Here is a 10,203-nt window from a genome sequence, read left to right on the forward strand (position 1 = left end):
CTTCTCTTTCTTTCTCTTTTCTCTACTAAAATTAAAATAATCGTTTTATGTATAAAAGTTATTTAAATTAGAAAATGATCAGGAGAGGAAGAAGGTATATTATAATTTATTTTTTCTTTTCTTTTATAATGTAACATTTCTCTTAAGACTTTAAAAATTGTCTAATTGTTTTAATAAAACCATATAATTTATTTTTTACATAAATATATTTTTTCCGTCATATTACATATTAGAGAGAAAGAAGAAGATAAAGAGAATGATTCAAAAATCAGAAAGTTAAATATATATTTCCTTGTATACATAATTTTTAACGTATCTATTATTTCGTTGATTACCAAGATAAACTTTTAATGCTTGCAAAGAACGAACTCGCGAAAAAGCAACATAAAGTTGCCCATGATTAAAAACATCTTTACGAAGATCTAGACCGATTCTATCAAACGTTTGTCCTTGTGATTTATTAATTGTCATAGCAAAAGCTAATTTTATTGGAAATTGTCTTCTGGAAAAAGTAAAAGGATATATATTTTCGCAATATAATGTTATACGATTTAAAAAAAAATGTCTTCTGCTTTGTCACCAGTTAAAATCTTACACTTCAATAAATGATCTGCAAGCTCTATAACCATTAATTTAGTACCATTACAAAGACCTTCATTAATACTAAGATTTCTAATCAACATAATGATAGAATTTGGTCTTAAACGCAATTCATGAGGAGGAAGAGATGGTGGAGATAAACTATTTAAATATTCTGGTAACAAAGCTTCACCGATATCACCATTATTATCATTTACAGCGCTGTCTATACTTGTATAAATTCGTTCATCAGCTATATCTAATAATTCAACAACCTTTTTATTGATTTCGTCTACATCAACATTTCTTGCAGAAAGTATCGCACATTTAGTTACTTTACCAAACTCCTTTTTTTGAATTAAATCACCATATATATCTTCCACAATATCAGCATTAATAGGCGCTACACAACTTTCAGGAATTTGTATATTATCATTAAAATCATTTAATATGCCATCTCCCATATCCAATAAAAATTTAGCAAATTCAATTTCTTCTGGGAGAACTCGCATATTTTGTGTTAAAGAAAATTTTACGAAATGTCTCCAAGTAGAACTAAATTTAATAGAAAGATTCACAATTTCACTTCGAGTAGCATGCATTTTAATAGGCTAAAGTTGTCTGAAATCACCACCTAATAAAACAATTTTTCCACCAAAAGGAAAATCATTATTCATAATATCACGCAATGTTCTATCCATAATCTCTAAAGCATATCGTGGTGCCATTGGTGCTTCATCCCAAATATAAATATCAGTTTCCTTCGAATATTGAGCTTCTTTTGAATGGATTTTAATAGCAGATGATGAATCAGCAAATAATGGAACCGATAATTCAAATGTCTTATGAACTGTTTTTCCAGTAAGCAGTAATGTCGCTGCAATGCCCGTAAAAGCCATTGTACACACGCGTTTATTTCTAATTCTAGCTAAATAATAGATAGTTGTGTATATAAATGTTTTACCCGATCCACCCGGACCATCAATATAAAAACAATGATTATTATGATTATTATTATTATCTAATCTATTTAATAAAAGATCGACTATCTCTTTTTGCTTATCATTTAATTGTTTGTATTGTTTAGTGCCTATTTCCATAGTTTCTTCAAGAGTCATATAATCCTCCTCTCCGCTATTTTCTATTAACTGTTCCATTTGTGGATAATCAGCAAGACTTTTACCTTCCGCACGAAGCATACTATTAATTTGCGCATAAGCTTTATTTTGTCCTTGTAACATACCAAAATGTCGAACGTAATCCTCAGACATTGCTACTTTAAAATTTTCCTATAACTCTTCAGGATGTAGTGGCTGACAATGTAATAATATACGTATAAATAATCTACGAAGTTGTCGAGGCATCATCCATCCAACAGCTTCGTTCATAGCTCGTTTCCATTCATCATCATCTTCGATTAAACCTAACGCCAAACATGCCGTTGAAAATGACTGACAAAATTCTCCATTTACAGTTCTCAAATCATTAAAACTTGTAGCCCCCTTTACTGTGAGCAATAATAACCGTAAATGATATAATTCTGTTTGTGCTGGACTAACAGAATATATTCGTCCTATACAATTATAATGACTTTTACGTTTAACCCAACGCAATACATTTCTACCATTAATTTTCTCTTTTTTAAATGTATAATAGCGTGGAATTTCTATATATAAATATTGTCTTGCTTCTTCATCGCGTAAGTTCAATGAGAAATAATCTATTAACATAGTAACTTGATTTAAAGCAGAAGTCATTGCGTCAGCAATATTTTCATTTTCGATTATAATATTTTGTTCATTAGGAAGATGGACTGGCAAACGCATTATAGCATGACTTTTATGTTGTAATTTTTTACCAAGAATACGCCAACTGGCTTCTACAGGTCCAACATAACGAGCTTCGATATAATTATGTATCTCATCATGATCAATAATAACATTTTCTGTTATTGGTTCAATGGTTATAGCAGCAACATCATGTCCTTTATAAATATATTTATACAGATATTTAACTGATTTGATACTTGAAACTATTTCAACGTTAATATGACAATTAAATATAATCGATAAAATCGGGCAATATGGAACAACATAACGATTATCGACTATATATCCACCAGGACGTTCAAAATTTCTACCATTATCTCGTCTACGATAATAAGGATAAGCCTCTTCATCCATTCTAGTTTCTTCGAGAAAAGATTTCGGATAATGTTTCGAACAACGTCCATCTACCAAACACCAATCGCCACAAGGTCCATGAATCATATGTTTCATAACTATATCATGTAAAATACCATTCTCACATGCATCAGGAATTTCAGCAGAAATATATTTATCAACAATCTGTGGAGTTGTTATTTTAAAATTATATTTTAAAGTAATCAACATATGAACATGTGGCAAACCACGTTTTTGAAATTCAATAACGTACACAAACGCTGCTACTTCACCAAAAAATTTTTGTTTAACAATTAAATCAATTAAATAATCTTTTTTAATGTTAAAAACACGAGCACATATGTCAGGTCTATCAGAAGCTTGTTGACCAGGTAAGAACCCAGTCAGCCAGGTCTGTTCTAACAGATATTGCCAAGTGCTTGCTACAAATTATTGTCAGCAAAAAGGCTACAAATTTGGTACAAGAGTTGTTATTACCGATTAAGCTGGCAGATTGCCGGCAAAAATCAAGCAAAGCTTGCTAACATAACTACACAGCAAATTGGCAGCAGAAACCGAGCAAAGCTTGCTGACATGACTGACATCAGATTGTCGGCAAAAACTGAGCAGGATCTAGAGTGCGCAATTTGATGGCAAATTGGCAGCAAAAACCGAACAAAATCTGCAGCTTATTACAAAGTATTATAAAATAGTTCAGTCGCTTATCGCTATGCGGCGCGTTATTCATTATCTATACCCGTATTCAAATTCTTATCATGAGTGTATATAAAGCCTACAAAATGCTAATAATATTATAATATATATATTTCTATCAGTTCAATTTTTGACATAATTCTTATACCGGAAATTCAGATATTGAATTGATTTTTGGCAAATCGGACAGATAATTGTTCGATTTTCACTTATTCAAAACAATTTCTGTCCAAAAAGATCCTTAATTTTATAAATTAAGTTATTTGAATTTACTTATATGTTTTAACATATTAATATATGATTTTATATAATGTCTAATTATCTAATGGTCATTTTATGACCAAAACTTATCATCATTTTGTTACTTAGGGTTAAGGCTTTAAATCTATTTAAATATATACTTTTATATGAATGGCCAAAAGCTGCAGAATTTGTTCGGTTTTTGCTGACAATCTGCTATCAGATTGTCTTGCGCAGATCTTGATCGATTTTTGCCATCAATTTGGCGTCAAATCATGTCAAGCTTTGCTCGGTTTTTGCCGTCAATTTGCTGTCAGGTTATGTCAACAAGCTTTGTCACCAAAACACAAGCTTAATGCGGACACAGATGGCACTGGATTTGTTACCAAGTTTTGAGCGAATTTGATGCCAATTTGGCGACAATTTGTTAACAAATTGCTATCTGGGAAGTTTTCCTCGATTTCACGCCATTTTGGATTACAAGTCATGGTAATAAAAAGGTCTGGTTTACCAAACTTACTAACAATTGCCATTGCATCTTGATAATTTTGTAACATATTACGCGGTGATCCAGTAAATTTAGAAGGAAGTATAACCATTTTTCCAATACGTCCATTTAAATTATTTGCCATAGTTTCTATATAATCTTTCAAACCTTGATATGTTTCAGTACGTAATTCTTTTTGATGATTTTTACAATAATCAATTCTATCTTTTTCAATTTTTACATAACTGTCTACGAGCCACTGCTGAAATAGACGACGACCTAATATAAAAGCATTAAATTCATTACGAATAGCCATACGATATTTAATATATTGTCCTCTAGTTATTCGTCTATTACTATTTAATTTTGTTAAATGACGATGCCATCCTTGAGTACCATACGGATAAAACAATGGATATATCCATGGTTCAACATTAGGATCCATAATACTAACTTTTTGCAAAGTTTTAGTATTTTTATTACGTATTGTAACATATGATTCTGGAATTTCTCCATCAGCATTTGTATAAAAAACAGCAGTAACTTCATTATTTCTTTGAGCATTATATCGACGTCGATCCATACCTGGTTTTAAAGTAAATAATAATTGTAATTCTGATAATAATTCACCAGATTCCATTTCTAAACGCCATTGATTTTCTAATTCTTCACCCATCATTTGATACGATTGAGCAAATATGTTACATTCACGCATTATATGTTCAAGATTTTGTACAATTTCAAAATCTAAATGTGAATATTGATTAAGACGATAATTTATTGCTTCATTTGAATCTACAATAAAAAGTTGGCCATAAGTAGGAGTTTCATTTTGTGCAGCATATAATGCTGTATTAATTTGATAATAAATCTGCCCTTGTATCTTGAAACAATATGGACCAGGTCGTCTATCTTGAAAGTTGATTAAATTAGCGTTAAATGATGCAAATGAAAATGAACTATTATAACTACGAATATGTTGAAAAAAATTATTAGATTTTTCATGAGTTCCATCGAATAAATAATGAAGAAATTGAGGAAATTTAGGTAATGGTTTAAGATATACTGCACCATGATTACAACAATCATGAAATGAATTTCCTTTATTAGACACTTTTTCAGCAGCGAAATGTCTTGTATTACAATGAACACAATATACATCCCCATAGACCCAATATAATATTCTTCTATATTATCCATTATTGTTATATCATTTATATTTAATTGTGGCTGTCCTTTTTTTCGTAATCGATATTGAGATTGATATTCTGAATGTTTTTGATGTAACGAAGTAGCATTTGTTGTTACATGATTATCGTGTATTTCACTAACACTTGCAAGATCAATAATATTATATCCTTGATTAATTTTGTTTTGTAAACTATTACTATTATTTCTACTACTTATTACTACTACTTTCATAGCTTGTCGACGCTGATGTTGATTATCAGTCTTTTTTCACGACGTTGTTGTTTAAATTTTTCTTCTTCCTCTAAATTTCGTTCTATTTTACATCTCGGCATTTTATAAAAATATAGATAGGTAAGTTTTAAAATATTTAAAAATATATAACTTTTAAAATATTAAAATATATAAATATATATGTATGTATATATATATATATATATATATATATATGTGTGTGTATAGATAATTATATAATTATTAAATATAATAATTAACACCAAATAATATTATTAAATATAAAATAATTATTTTATTTAATTAATTATTATAAATTTATTGTTTTAAATAATAATATTTATTATTATTGTTATTATCATTACAAGCATCATTATTATTCATTATTACCATTATTATTGTCATTATCATCATCATCATCATTATCATCATCATTATCATCATCAACACCATCATTATCATCATCATCATCGTCATTATTATCATCATCGTTGTCATCATTATGATCATCGTCATCATCATTATCTTTATTTAAATTTAAATTATTACATATATTATATAATATTTATATATTAATATAATTATTTAATCAAATATGTATATATATTTATAACATATATTAACAAATCAAACTTATATAATAATATGTCTATATTATATATTTATATGTCTAATTTTTTACGATTAAATAAATAATATACATGAACAAATAACAGCAGTATAATAAAATGATACAATGGAAAACAGAAACAAAATGGTACAATAAGAAAAAAGGCATATATTACAATATATATTTTAAACTTAAATATTTTTTAAACTTTATTTTAATTTAATTATTTAATTATTTTAATGTAAACTTGAAGAATATATTATATACTTATTTTAACATAAACTTAAAGAATATATATTAACACACGCAAATAATACAATGAAAAACAGAAACAAAATGGTACAATAAGAAAAAAATGCTTATATTACAATATACTTTAAACTTAAATATTTTTTAAACTTATTTATCTTAATTTATTATAATTATTTAATTATTTTAACGTAAACTTAAAGAATATATATTAATTAACACTCAAATTACTTCTGCTTCTTCTAAAACTTATTCCTAATGTTCCTGAAACAAAAAAAAATATAAATATTAATATATTTTAATTTAATATAAAAATAAGATGCTCAAAAGAATAATAATTTTACGAAATATTTTAAATTTTTTGTTGATAATGTTGATAATGCTATATCTTAGTGAATTTCACGAAAATTCTGATTTTGATGACTTTACATACATGTAGAAAAATAAATAGATAAACTTAAAAATTTTCAGTTATCCACAAATGATACCACCCTTCATATGTATGTAGAGCTTTTTGTTCTTTAAATAAATATATCTAAAAAGTTATTTAAGATATCAAAAAATATTTAATACTAAAGTTTTATAGCAAGAACACCTCTATTTAACGACATTAATAAAATTCAGAAAAAATAATTTAAAAAAATTTTTTTGTAAAAGTCTGAAAAAATTTTTTTTGAAATTTTATTAATGAATTTAAATAGAGGTGTACTTATCAAAATAAAATATTTTCTAATATCTTGAATAATTTTTTTAGATATATCGATAAAAATAAAACCACTTCACATATGAGAGGTGGTTTCATTCCTTAGAATCGTTTCTGAATAGTAACTAAAAATTTATTCATTCATCTATTTATTTTCTTACAAATATGTAAAGTTTTATCAAAATCAGAATTTTCGGATTTACGAGATTTGCTTGTTAGATAAAACATATACCTCATTCAAAAATTTCAAATATCTCGTAAAATATTACTTGTTCAAGCTTTTAGCTTAATACTTTTATACACAAAATGTTCAAAAAAATTAATTTTTACAATAAAAAATATATGATTTCATTTAAAAAAAATGCAATCACATTTTTTCAGTACATCGTTGCATTTATAAAAAAAATTAATCAATAAAGAAAAATACATTGCTATGCCATTCAACTTTTTCCTCTACCATTTTTTTCTATCTTCAATACAGTAGACACTAAAGTTCCCAATTGCATTCTAACATATCCTGTATACATATGGTATGTATACGTATCCTCATATTAAATCAAAACTTTGGGAACATGTGGAAGATCGATAAATTCTACAACTTTTACTTCATGGCATTTTTCAATAAATAAAAATCTAATAATTTTAATGTCGTCAACTTATACTTTCTATGTATACATATACAATGTTTACAATCTACGTATATTTAATATTTAATATTTAATTAGCCTGTTCTGAAGATAAAATAAAGTCAAAAATTTTAATACAAAAATTTTGAGGCTGCAATAGTTTTTGAGATATAAGCGATCAAAGTTTGCCAATGATACCGCGTGAAACTCGCGCGCTCAGGCCCGCAATTATATATTTACATGTACCAATCTGTCATCTGTTATTGATTTTTTCAAATCAGGCGGTATTGATTTTTATTGCACAGATGATTTTATTTTTTCGTTTTCTATGTACATGTGTATTACGTCTACATCATACATTATGGCAATAGAGACTAATTATTAATAAATTATAAATTTTATACAGAAAACATTTAATTCTTAAATATTTTAATTACATAATTAAATACTAATTAATTGTCAATAAAAAATATCAAAAATAATAAATAAAATTATTAATAAAAAATATTAAAAATAATAAATAATAATAAAATATTACTAATATAATATTTATAATATTTATAATAAAAATAATAATAATATTACTTATAATTATTTTTATTGATATTTATATTAATAATATAATATTAATATTATTATTGTTATTAATAATTTTATTTCTTATTAATATTTTATTTGTTATTAATAATCAATTATTATTTAATTATTTAATTATTTAATCAAATTATGTAATAATTAAATATTTTTCGTATAAGATTTATAATTTATTAATATTAGCCTATCGCCATAATATACGATGTAGAGATAATATATGGTACACGTACATAGAAAACAACAAAGTAAAATCAACTGCGCAATAAAAATTAATATCACCTGACTTAAAAAAATCAATAACTGATGACAGATCGATACACATATAAGTATAGTTACGAGTTTAAGCGCGTGAGTATCATGCTATATCATTTGCAAATTTTGATCGCTTCCTTGAAAACTAACTCAAAAATTGTTAAACAACAATTAAAAAATTTTTATATTAGAATTTTTATCTTTATTTTACCTGTAGAACACGCTAATAAAGTATTGTACGGATTGTAAGATATCTTATATTTGTATACATATAATATATCTCAAAAGTAAGAATAAATTTCTCATACTCAAGATAGTAATCATAATAAGAATGAGACCGTTAATGTTAGAGAGATTACAAACAATGATCCCTATACATATTAAAGTGAAATAATCAATGGTCATAAATACATAGACGGGCAGTTCAATTCAATCAATTCTAAACTCATAGCGCAAAATTACTTTTATTGTATAAAATTATGTTTACATACCTTATCACAAGAAAAATACAGTATTGAACTACGATACAAATTAAAATTTCTTGTTAAATTGTAAAAAAATGTTTCGAAGACAATTAAAATGTGTTAAAAATAAAGCATATGAAGAAACTGCCATCAGCATTTAAACATATTCCTATCCATTTTTGATATGAACAAACATCAAGATCAATATTTATTTTAAACGATTTCTCGACTCTTTTTAAAAGTTTCTTATGCCATATATACATCAATATTTTTTAATAATTCAACATAAAATTTTATCGCGTATCATTACTTAATACTGATTTTTCTCGTAATGAGGTACTTGAACATAACTTTAAACAACAAATCATGTCAACACTATAAAAAGATAAAGTTAACTAAATATTATCTGCCTATGTACCTGCAATCTCTCCAACACAAATAACTCCTCTATACGTATCACAAGAATACTATCTTGAACATAATAATTTCCTTCTCATTACTTTTGAAACATACTTCGTATATACCGTCTTTTTAATAATAACGTGATCGGCCTAATTTATAGAAAAATTTATATTTAACAAAATTTTAAAATACATAAATATATTCTATTTATGATGCAATTACGTTAATAATGTATCTAATCACCATCGGCGTCGATAATTGACTGATCTCTCCAAAGCATGCTTTGCATTAAGTTCATAGCGTATTCATGCGACGAGAACCTTCTCATCCGACAAATCTCTCGAGATAACCGCTTCAAAAAAAATTTGTCTTCCACGAAGTTTCTGTTTAATCTATGTCCAAATATTTTCGATAGAATTTACATTGGACGACTATAACGGCCAATCCAATTGATCGATGCCAGATTGTTCCTTCCACTCAATAACTATATGCTATCAACTTAATGCAAAACAAACATACATACAACAACATTTGAGATGTCAATCAATTATCAACACTATTGATGACTGGACACATTATTAACGTAATTGCATTTAACTTTTATTAAATAGAATGTCTCCATGTATTTTAAAATTTTGGTAAATTAAAATTTTTTTCTATAAATTAGGATCACGCTCTCTCTCTATATATATATATATA

The 10,203-nt window shown here is 26.3% G+C and overlaps 1 pseudogene; it reads right to left on the reverse strand.

Moving 5' to 3' along the window:
* The window catches only part of LOC138942072 (cytochrome P450 4C1-like), a 28,706-nt pseudogene extending 23,435 nt beyond the window's left edge, over positions 1–5,271 (reverse strand).
* Positions 5,272–10,203: the final 4,932 nt, after the last annotated feature.

The sequence above is a fragment of the Polyergus mexicanus genome, unplaced genomic scaffold, assembly GCF_030449975.1.
Source record: "Polyergus mexicanus isolate NDT 795.1 unplaced genomic scaffold, iyPolMexi1.0 SCAF_21, whole genome shotgun sequence".
Lineage (NCBI taxonomy): Eukaryota > Metazoa > Arthropoda > Insecta > Hymenoptera > Formicidae > Polyergus > Polyergus mexicanus.